The 12660-nt window shown below is 31.8% G+C and overlaps 1 protein-coding gene and 1 long non-coding RNA gene across 5 annotated transcripts in view; one reads left to right on the forward strand and one right to left on the reverse strand.

Annotated features, from left to right (window-relative positions):
* Positions 1 to 4116, reverse strand: part of LOC105840633 (glutamate receptor ionotropic, kainate 2) — a 113923-nt gene extending 109807 nt beyond the window's left edge. For all 4 annotated transcript variants that reach the window (XM_012687623.3, XM_012687620.3, XM_012687621.3 and 1 more), the window contains exon 1: positions 3849 to 4116. The gene's annotated coding sequence lies outside the window, so the exon portion shown is untranslated. The remainder of the gene's footprint in view (positions 1 to 3848) is intronic.
* LOC114254302 overlaps positions 1 to 12660 on the forward strand; it is a 137319-nt gene that overhangs the window by 111478 nt on the left and 13181 nt on the right. The gene's annotated exons all lie outside the window — the stretch shown is intronic.

Here is a 12660-nt window from a genome sequence, read left to right on the forward strand (position 1 = left end):
TTCTTTTACGTTAGTATAAGCGTAATGAATTCAAAGTAAGAGATTAACGTTATCGTGATTAGAGCGCCGAGGAAATTAATTCACTTTCCTCGTGCGAGAGATTGCGACATACTATTTGTAATCTTGCAATTAGCACGTTGGAAGAGGTGAAAGACCGTGAACATCTGGGATGAAAATATATCTAGCTCTCTCTGTCGGTTCCGGAGTCTCGTAGCAGGCTCCTTTTGAGGGAAGAATAAGAAGATTGTTAAGCCAAAATCTTCCGGGAATTTAGAAAGATTCTCGTTCTACGTCGCATCCAGGTTGCCTTAATCGCACCGCTTTATTCGACGAATAATTTCGTCGTGGCCATAGAAACGCCTTAATGGCATAGAAGAAAAACTGGCATATGCGAGTGTGCGCGCAAAGAGAATGGAAATGATGGAAGGTGATGAGAGAAGCGAAGAGTGTTAGTGAAGAACGGAACAACGCACGCGAGAGAGGGGGAGAAAAAGAGAGAGAGAGAGAGAGAGAGAGAGAGAGAGAGAGAGAGAGAGAGAAGAGAAAGAAAGGCAGTGCTTTAAATATATTTCTTTCTGCTCTCTTTTCTCTTCTCACGTTTGGCCATCCGCCACCTTTGGGGTGATTTACGGTCGTCTTAAAACATCTTCGCGATATCGCATTGTGCCGACTCCTCGGGAGGAAAATAGAAGGAAAGCGGCTCGTGAATTTTCCGGAATTCTCGTTAACACGGTCATTTTCTTCGCCTTCGATGTGTGGATTGTACGAGAGAACGGAGAAACCGCTTACTAAGGGGCGCCGTAACGGTTTTTTCCTTTTTAATTATTTTCTCGTGCCGTTTTACGGCGAATTTAGATCGATCGATTTTCGATTTCACCGGGCAATATGTAGGCGAGCATCGTCAACGTTCGTTCGCCTCTCTTTGAAATATCTCCATACTTTGTCAGCAGAGCTTCGCGGTTCCGCACACATGCGGGTGAGTTTTATAAAAGATTTTTGGTTGAACAACTGAGTAATAGAGTAAGTTGACGCTTTACTTTTTACTAATTAAAATCTAATCTTACTAGTTTTACTAGTTACTGTTTTAAAATTGTCTTAAATAACTTTTTTAATTATTTGAAAAGGACAAACATGCCTGGTCACTGGGACGTTTACTATACAGAACGGGTCCACCCAATGCTCGAAAATTTACTAAATTTGCATATGACTCCTTGGATTTTGAAGTAACGCGATCTCATCTGTAATACGACAGAAATTCAAATAAAGTGGTGTGCCCTTTCTCTCTCTCATTTCTCAGTTTCTCTCTTCTTATTGCACCCTTTTCTTCGATTTCCCGGCGCTTAATGTTCCGGATATCGATATCATAACTTCATATGAACATTTCGCGGGGCGATGCAATAAAATTTAATCATCCGTACTACTGTCGAGTGAGCAAAGCTGGTATAAAAGCACATTCCGTTTTAATCCACTCGTTTGTACGAACACATAAAAAAATAAACTGCCGTTTACTTATCGAAATAGAGTTAAGAACAATCAATATTTATTGCGTGTATATAGATGATAACAATTCTTTCAAAAAAGCTCATACATTATTTATTAGAGCCCTCAATTTATGTTTCAAAAGTAATGCAAACTGTTATGAAATAAAGTTCCTCTTTCTTTAGCCAAAATGAATAAATAAAATTAATTAGGTAGAATAATAATTAATTCATCTATCAGCAACTAAGATCTTCGATTTCTTTTTAACAATAACTTGAACATTTTCAATGAAATATTTCCGTTAATTAAGCTACATGCCATTGATTCAATATAAGTAGATTGTGCAAGTAATTTAATTATGTATGTTGCTTTGAGGTAATCTCGTTAGTTTTCGAATTAACAAACAAATTAACATCACAAACTAACAAACAACATTTATTTACATCAAAATTATGTTATGGAAACAAAGTCTGTATCAGACGCATTGAAGATTAAACCAATCAGAACAAAACAAATTAAAATCAAAATTATCCGATTGATTGAATTTTAATCTTCAGTTCGCAGTTCTTAAGAACGTAGTTTGACATAGACTTGATACGCGATGTGTATATAGTATTTGTAATTTTATTTCGCTATCAATTTTGTTATCCATTGTTGTAATAAACTATAATAATAAGTACGACATAATTATTGCGAGGTTTAATATTAATTATGCGTATAATTTATCATTGTTTATATATTTTGCTTTCCGATACTATACGCAGAAAGGAAAAATAATGATTAAACTTATCAATATCGTGATAAAATAGAATCGACATATATTATGCATAAAATAATGCACGATTTTATTCGTTAGTAAATTTAAAAAAATTAATAATGTAAAAGCTACCTCGCTCTTGTCCGCTCATTATCACTTTTAACAATGTTAGAGCAGAATTTTAATTTATTAAAAACTGCAGTGAATAATTAACTAATTCGCTTGTAATTTAATAAGTACAAAATCTAATTAAACCAATCGGAAATACGCTATTTTAATTCGGTATGAATCGTGCATCTATATCCGTCGTTCTGACTCAATTATACTTACGTAAATGTAATTTTCAATTTACTTTTACGATTTACATAGTAAAGTAATTATATTGGACACGTCACATTACTTTCTATTGCAATCAATTACGACGGAATGGTTTAGAAAATGCATAATCAATATCAATACAATGGTATTGATTATGAGAATCGATCATTTTGAATGTAATTGCAGTATTTTGCCATAACATAATATAAGCAAATATAACTTTCACATAAATTTCTATGTCGCCACGTACTTATTTATATATCAATATAATTTATCAATATCGTCACGTACTTATTTATTTATTAATATAAAATTGATCTTGATTGTATTATTAATATTGATAACTTACACAAAAATATGCAACAAAATTATTAATATTATTTTATAACAAATTACTGAAATTATAGAATGGCTTATCATACAGTTGTATATATCAGCTACGAGTTGTAAAACCAAAGAAAAGGAAAAAGAAGTTATTGAGAGACTTGCTTGGTTGACAGGTCACGTGGTAGACAATGAACTCCAAACTACCAGAACAATTCGTCTCAGTTCGAGAGGCAGTTATCGATTTTGCCAACGAACCAAGCAGAATCGTGTCCTGGGCAGTCCTGGCACGAAACTCGCTTTACCAAATTGAAATAAATAAGTTATGTATATTGTTTTCGGCAATCACATTCCCAAGGATGTCACAAAAGATTAGAAAAATGACAAAGAGTAACATTCGTAACATTCGAATAATTTTTGCAACGTAAGTGAATTTGACAAATTAGATTTTACATTTTAAAAATAATCATTGCCGAAATCTTATTTCTAGAATATATTTTAGAAATTTTAATTTTAATAACTTTGAGAACATTTCAGAATTGATGAAAAATAATGATGTTTTTATAAAATTTTAATCAAAAATTAAAATTAATTAAAACTAGTAATTAAAACGGTAAATTTATATACGGAATATTTTAATTAAAATTGTGTAAAATATAAAATTGTGTAAATATAAGATTAAAAAATATAAGAATAAAAAATTTTGTCCAATTTCATGGTAAAATCATAAATTTGCTTGTCGATTCAATTCATTTAATCTTCTCGCGGTGAATTTTTAACTTTTAGGATAAGTTAAAGCATCTAGTCATATACATGCTAATAAGCTTCAAAGTATAATATAAACCTCATATTTAATTGCATTTGCTCCGATCGAAAACACGAAATAATTTGCATTTCTTACCTTTACTGGTCATCTTTTAAACGGTTTTCTCGTATTTACAATTGAATGATTGCAACGGTGTTCACTTACCACGTTTCTCATCGCAACTGTCACGTAATCCCTAGCGATGGAAAAACCTCACGAAATCCTTGGAATATCGTTGTGACGACGCCTCGAGAGGCACGGGGACATTCGAGATAGTCGGCCTTTAGGAACACCAGCGTGTAAAGACGTACGTTGTCCTTGTGAGGTGCGTAAACATAACCTCCGTATGCGACAAGCGGACCGGTATCATCGCGGAAACATAAACATACACATCCTACCGTGACAGAGTCCGGCGCGCGACTGCCGCTCAGTCGTTCGGTCGTCGACTCGCGACATCAGCCGAACATTCCCGAGCGCCGATATTCTTGCCGAGCAGCCACGTGGTCGCCGGCCAATCACACTCGCGCTAGTCCACGTGCTCGCTCGAAAAGACCATGTGAGAACGCGTTTTATTAGCGCGCGCTTTCGGAGCAATGAGCTTTAAATGCAATGCTGTTTTGGAGGATCAAATCGACGGGATGTGTTTTCGACGTTGATACTTAGATACGTTTAAGTAATTTTATTGTAGATTATAGTGCAGTGTAGCGAATAATTTTATAATTTGTTGATCAGGTCGTTCGTCAGCAAAATTTTTTAAAAATGGCTTAATTTTTTTTAAACTATTGCTAATACTTATCCAAGAATTTTAATTCTACCGACGCAAAATATAAATCAAATCAGTTGACTGTAACGGTCAAGGACAATACAATTTTTTAATAAAATTTTTTAATAGAAATTATAATTATTATTTGCTGCACATTACTTACGTCTTTTATATTGCAACGGTTTATATGACAATTTCTATTGTTTTCTATCTCCAATTTTATTTTTTCCAATCAAGCACACTTTAATTAGCGCTATATAAATTTTTTTAATAGCACTAATATGTTTACATTATTTTTTAATACAAAATATTATAACAGTAAAAGGACAAAAGAATTGTTGAACCGTTCTTTCTTTTCTTCATGGTGCGAATATTTCAGCGTTAAAACTTCAAAATTTCTAAGGACTTTAATATCGAGAAAAACCCTTTGCAACAAAATCGAATATTAACTTTTAATTTAGAAGACTTTAATAATGAATTTTTATGTACTGATTTATAAATTTCTCAATATAATACATAAATTTTATTGACTAAAGAGATTTTCATATTGTAGTGAAATGTAAATAAAATATCTTATTTTGAGGCATTACTTCTATCGCTTAGAAAAAAGTTGCACGAAGAAGCGCAAAGTTGCATCGTAGAAAAGGGGAAAAAGGTTGGAGGCCGCCATATTAAGTTCTACCAGCTACTACCAGTTTTAGTAGCTCTTTCATGCTTCTCATGCACGGCTACACGCGCCGTAAACTTAAAAGACTTTTATGGCAATTTTCCTAGGGACGAACAGAGATCGTCCGCGCGCGCTGCTTCATAAACTTCTTTTCATTATAAATTTCATGTTCCCAAACGTGCACTCTATTTCTTTCACATGTAAATGGTGATTTTGGAAAGTTGAAACATTAGCGATAACAACTTTTGTGAACGCAACGTACAACATTTAACGATAAGGCCTTGTTTTTTTACTATAGGAAGATTAAGCAAAGACTGAAAAGCTGCTCACAAAAGAAAAATACAATAGAAATACAATAATAAACAATAATATAATTTCTTTAATTTATAATAATTATCGTATTTTATTTAAAGTATTAAGAACCTTATCAAAACGAAGTAAAAGCGTGGAAAATTATTTTTACATTTAAAATGTTCTTAAAGAAAAATGTTGGGCAAAATATAACAAATGGTAGTTAGAATTATTTCAGAAAAATAAGCAACAACAAATTTCAAAATAATTCTATGGGAATTGAAAGTTAGTCAAGACACAAACCCCATGATGAATTGAAATTGAGTTTCCAAGTGGTTTGGCTGGAGTTGCAGTAGAACATGGCGCAATAGTTGCTTACGCATCCGAAGGATGGCAGTATATTCGATGTTGCTAATGTTAAATTTTTTATTTTTTTTTGCTTTTTTACATGGCATATTTTATCAACAGACACAATTGTATTTCTTACTCCAAATGTATATATATTTTTATAAAGTACATCTTTTCACGAGACGCTGCAGCGTTCCTTTATGAAAACCTTTTTCAGAAATAAATCATAATTATTCTTCTTGAATAAGCCAATGCAATGAGAAAATGATTTTTTAATATATTTATTTAATAACAACAATTTTTTAATATATCATCAAAAATACAGATACTGAAGGAAAACATAGATTGTTCATGAATAAGATATTTTAACTAAACTTTACTTGTCATTTTCTCATTTCTAATATTTTCTTTGGATATTATAATATCTTTTAAACAATAAATTTTGTTATTGTTTAATATTATAGTAAATTGCTTTCTAAGTCTTACAAATTTTATTAGGATTTAACTAGGAAATAATACTCTTCCTCAAATATGCGAAGAATTGTTCTGACGCTTTAATGCGATCTCGTTAGTCTGAAATAAAATACGCACAGGGCAAGTAATTAATCGCGGTAAAACGAACCCGATTATGTCGCATGGCGATAACACAAAAGTCTCTTCGATTTCCGCAACTTCTGTGAAAGTGATCCGATCCGATACGTACTATTTTCCCCGGAGAATCCATTTCCGAACGACACGGCGCACGGCGGTCACTCCTAACTCGTTCGTCATCGATTTCGCGCCGATCGGAGGCCGGCGGAGGATGAAGTTTTAGCCGCACAAATTAAAACCATTACTAATGGCATCGAGCTCCGAGCAGGAAATCCGCCCTTATCCAAGAGAAATAATTCGTCGGTGCACTCGCATCGACAGCGCGAAGAGGAGAAATTGCACTCCTCTCTGGATGCTATGGAGAACTTTGAACGCGGTCAAACGCATCGACAGTGAAAAACGTTCGTGACCCGCCAGACACGCGGAGAACAGCAGAGAGGAATTTATTATCATCAGACATGACGGCCGTCTCTCAATTTCTTCTTGACCATCGCGAGATTTTATTATTATATTTGCAGCGAAACGTCGAAAAGTTATAAGGAAAACATCAATATATTTCACGTAAAATTAAGATAATGTTTTAGAAAGGTAACAATTTCAGATGCACAATATGTACTTGTGCTTTTATATATATATATATATTTTTTTACCGTCCACATCTATGAATTGAATCTTCCACGTCGAAAATTTTCCATTTTCGCAATGCTTAATGTAAGTCTGCAATCCAAGGAACTTTTGCATTTGTAAGCTTTCGAATCTCGCTTTGTTGAACTTTTCTATTCGGATGGCTTTACTATTGATATAATATGATGTACAACTGTTTATTAGGAAATACTATATATTATATAACTGTTTAAACTTACTTACGTAGAATTTAATTTCCAATTTATTTTATATATACAATATGTAATATTTTATTAAAGTCAGCTCTACATTTGAGTATTTTAAAATAGAATGAATGAAGAATAAATCTCGCGATTTAATTTTTGAAGCGTTTTGCAGATAGAAAAGAGACCGAAAAGAATGGTGTGACGTCGATCCCACGAAAGAAGAAAAACCGCGAGAGATTGTCGAACAGAGACGTCTTGTGGAATGTCGCGCGATCCTACTGAGCTTTTACGTAAGAAGACTTTTGGATGGTATCCAGCACCTATAGATTTATCGTCGTGAAACATAAAGGTGCCATTGTATATATTCGATTGAACGCGCGCAATGTCATAATGCTGTCATATTATCTTGATAATTAGAATTATTATATATAATTAATTATAATATAATGAAATAACAGTAAATACATATACACAGATATATTCTTTTAAAAAATATTTTTCAATTTTTTAATTTTTTACGCAAATTATACATTTCTTTGTACATATGTGAATCTACGGAAGTTTGTACGCTTTAGACAAAAATAGTTTCTTATCGATAATTTCAAACATAAGTAAAAACTATTTCGATACTTCTGAGGGTAAACGGAATATTTTGATGACTCATATACAACTTTTATCATGCAAATTATATCATTTTCTTATGTAAGCAATGCAGAATATTTAAAATTAGAACCATATGTAAAATTTGTATTTTTAGCGACAAAATTTATGCATCAATCACAATTGTAACCGGTGTGAATAATCTTTAATAAATTGCCATAGTAAAACCAAAATTTTTAAGATACATTTAGAAAAGTTTATAATACATTTGCATTGAACATAAAGAAAGTTTCTAAAATATATTGTTATATTAGCAATTTATTTTTGAAATGTACGTTATAAGAATATTTTTTTAATTATTTGATCGACTCGTACTTGACCATCATTCTATTCTCAATGTATGTACGCAATGTTACATTAGTAGTTTTGAATAATATTAGGAATGTTCCGGTATTATTTTTGGGCAGTTCAATATCGTTTTATTAAACACCTTATCGCAACTATAGCAGAAATCGTGCTGGATAGTTCTGACAATTCTGTCGACAAATCTCGGTAGATCCCGTATAGCTCTGTGCTTTGATATTGTTTCTAAACAGAGTTCTAGCGTTTAAAATTGTGCACATAATTTTAAATGCCCGAAATCAGCACGACACTCGAAAAAATGTGTCGTGCTGGATAATTATGACAATTCTGGCGACATTTCTCGATTGTTCTCGTATAGTTCTGTACTTTAATTTTATTTTTAAACAGAGTTCTGGCGATTAAAAATTTGCAAATAATTTTTTGTGCCTGAAATCAGCACGACACTCGAATAAATGTGTCGTGCTGATTAGTTATGACAATTCTAGCGACAATTCTCGATAGTTCTTGTATATAGTTCTGTGCTTTGATATCGTTTTTAAGCAGAGTTCTGGCGATTAAACGTTTGCAAATAATTTTTTATCTCCGAAATCCTAGTTAGTCTAGGTTACAGGAATTATCTGCAGTGTACCACAAATACCGGTGTAAAATTTATTGGAGGCCTCGCAATGGAAGCTATGCCCTCGGTATTGTTTCGCCGTTATCTTTAAATTAGCTTTGATTATTGCCGCATTTCGAGCGTGGCATCCGAGCAAAGGCGATCGTCTACATTTGCAGACGGTAATAATGTCAGTAATTGCCTAAAACATCGCCTCCAAAGACGATAAGCGACCAGTTAAGTAGCAGTTAAATGCAGGCAATTAGCCGTAATGATAACAAAAATAGGCACATAGCGTGTTTTATTATTTGCTGAATCATACGAATAAGTGATTACTTTATTTACTTTCCTGCATTTATGATAGGCATCACACTTTTTCGTTTTGAAATGAGTGATAATTCAATGTTACATATAAATAAAATGTTACGCTTTGTCACTCGCTTGCAAATATACTTAGAATACTTTTTTAAAATTATAATTTACTGTTGTGACACGAAATTTCGTGCCTTATTTTATCATTTATTTAATTAATTGTTATACCTATCATCGCAATGTGCACCTTTATGTCACAATAAAAATATTTTATTATTGAATCAATTTTATAAATTTATGCCGTAAATGTCGCAGTTTTTTCCAATGGGTCATCAATCGTCCGAGAAGTGACGTTGCGCGTCACAAAGGTCAAATTTAAAATTGATAACTGTTTGATAATGGCTTTCGGCGACGCGATATGTATGCGAGAAGCAGATTACAGGGATGGTAGGAAAACGGACGTGATCGTAACGAGAATAGATGGAAAACCAATGCTCGACCTCTTGAGATCGATAAGATAGGAAAATGATCATGTCCACGGAACAACTAAAATTATGAAAAATGTCTATATAGCCAAATTCATCTGTTCTATAAGTTAATCTATATTTTATTAAATTTGCCCTTTCTTAAAAAATTATTACTTATCTAATATCTATATTTAATTATAAAAAAAATCTTCTATAAAGAAAACAGCCAGACAAATGGCATATGGCAATAATAAGGAATTATTAAATATCTTTTATATAGCGCGTTATATATAAAAATAATTATGCTGTTTGATATATCTGTTTATATAATTTTAATAATACGTTATTTCGTATTTTGAGAATTTTCTATGTAAAATAGTAAATTCTAACAAAATTTATATTTTACATTACACAAATACTGTATTTGTATGAATTTTAATATACATAGAAAAATGTTAAATCATATATTGATCTTTAGTGTAGTTATTATAAATTAAATTTATTAAATAAAAATTTTTTACATAATTTTTTAAAAACTATTTATAATTAGATATTTGTTGATATGTATTATGTGTTTTTGAAGTTCAATAAGTCTTTTTTTAGAGATAAATTTTCGATGTAAAATGACTTTGTAACTATCGACATTTTGATGTTGAAATGGCTACCATTCTTTTCAATTTAGTCTCAGTTTTCGACAGATAAAGAACGACCATTAGAATGCTTCGTGTGCGTTTTGTATACTGTTACAGAAAAAGACAGAAAAATTTGTTTCAAGTAGAAACGAAAACTCACAAATTCTACAAATTTTAAATTTAAAAAATTTGCAACAATTTTTGTAATAACGGATACATAATATTAGCCTTTTATATATTATATCTACAATATTAAATAAAATATTAAAGCTTTATGCATACAAATATATTAAGGCGTCTCACAAAAATAACATCAAAATAATATTACTTAATAAATTTCTGACTCATTAATGCTGTGAGTTCTTTACATTTACATTATTCCACCATTTGAGATATATTTTATAGTTAAAAAATATGATCGTAAGTTTTGTACAAATTGCATGAAGAACCCTGGTGAGATCCAGTATCATGAGACCATTAATCTTCGTCTGGCGCCGTCTTTTGCCGTCAGATTAGGATCCTCCTTAGATTCTTCTCCCTATATCTCTTGCAATGGTGTTACGAAAAGGCAAACATTAAAAGAGTCTCTCAAATATAAACTTTTCGGAGAGTAAATTGATTTAAAATTAAAGTTAATATTACTGTCGAGATTAAGTCTAGCTGAATATTCACCTTCAAATTGACACATATAATTTTGCATCTTTATAATAAATCTTGTAATAATTTGTCTTTGAAACTTTTGATCTTCAATCTATTCTCTCTCTCTCTCTCTCTCTCTCTTTTTCTTTCTAACTATTCGAGTGAGTAATTATGGTAAAAAATTATTGACTCGTAAATATCGAATGTAGATTTAATCGATAAATGTAGATTGAATTGTCATAATTATCGAAAGACAATAGAGATTATGTTATTTTATAGTGAGAATTTTTACGTTAGGTACTATCAAATCCTGCTTTCTCTTCTTCTCACATTCTATTTTCGAGAATCTCTTCGATATCGTTGCAAAGAGTCGATGTGATATTTCATGCCATTGTTTGCATGTTGCGAAACGATTCTTTTTAATAAGGTGTAAATGGATAAACTCAAATTCGGGCATTCGGGATCGTTGCATTTAAGTTGTTGGGCTTATCGGCATGCAGGCGTAAAGTTAAAGATGTTATCGGTGATGCCGGTTGCTGTGAGAAAACTCACGAACACCTCAAATACCTGCGCTTCTTTTTCGTGACTGCGATACATCGTTATCTCGCGGGAGATTTTGTTTAAGAGAAACATACAATCGCGCATGTCGCTTATCTTAAGTTCTGATTTTTAATAAGCGTTCTTGAATTCTCAAACGTTCGCATTCTTATTAAAACTGGAATACAGTAGATAAGCGTATATTTCCTTATTCTACAATAATACTGGCATTTTATACCATATATTTTTTATATCAAATATAACTGTACTATTTTTTGTAAATTATAAGAGTATTTAAAATAAAATAAATTATCCTAGAGAGATTAAAAATGTAAAAAAAAATATATATATATGTTTTAACATTCCCATTATTGTCCGTCAGAATTTCCGACGATATCCTGCAACGAGATATTAATTTCAAACGTTCCATCCAGGGCATTGTTGACGGCTGCAATGCTGAGTGCATTAGAGCAAAGTGCATCAGGTCCGTTGCGTTATGCCATTATGAGGATTACCAGCGGGAAATACCTCTCCTGTTTTTCTCCGCACCCGCGTAAAATTGTCTGGTTAATTGTATTTCATTGTTATCCCTGCGCGGTTTGTTGTCTCTGTGAGCGTGCGTACACTGAGAAAAATACGCCGATGTGTACTATGGAATTGCTCGTTAGCTTTACGTACACTGCTGTAAGCGAGAGAGATCAAAAAATCACGAGTAACATCCATATGAACATTTTATCAATCCAATATTGATATATATCTCTACAGAGTACTTTCAAAGCATAAGCAAAAAGTAAAGCCATTTGAATTGAATGACGAATAATATTCCGTTATCTATCATCGCTTTTAAATCATTATCGACTTATACATTTCCCATTTTACGTTTTTTATCTAAATAATTTATATTTAATTAATAAATTTAATAAAATAAAGATAAATAAATCTAAAAGTATTTTTACATTATTTAAATTCTATCAATTATGTTATTTATAATATTAATTGACTATTACAAAAAAAAAAACATAGAAGTCAGACAATTTAATGAAAATTGAGTTCAAGCGAAATCTTTCAGATAACTGATTACTAAAAGCAAAAAAGAGTAAACAATTCTTATAGTCAAAAGCAATAAAAATAAATGGCTTGATTGAATCGTTGATATTAAATTAATATAACGATTCAATAGTCAAAAACTATTCAAGTCAGTATTCACAATTTTCAACTGTCAATCACACATTTTGCAAATTTAATGTTTCCTTTTTAATTATTTTTGTTCCTTGTGTTGTTATCTTAAATATTTAACAGTTTTCCCCCCCCCCCCCCAAAAGATACTCGATGACGCAAATAT

Source organism: Monomorium pharaonis, chromosome 8 (assembly GCF_013373865.1).
Source record: "Monomorium pharaonis isolate MP-MQ-018 chromosome 8, ASM1337386v2, whole genome shotgun sequence".
Taxonomy (NCBI): domain Eukaryota; kingdom Metazoa; phylum Arthropoda; class Insecta; order Hymenoptera; family Formicidae; genus Monomorium; species Monomorium pharaonis.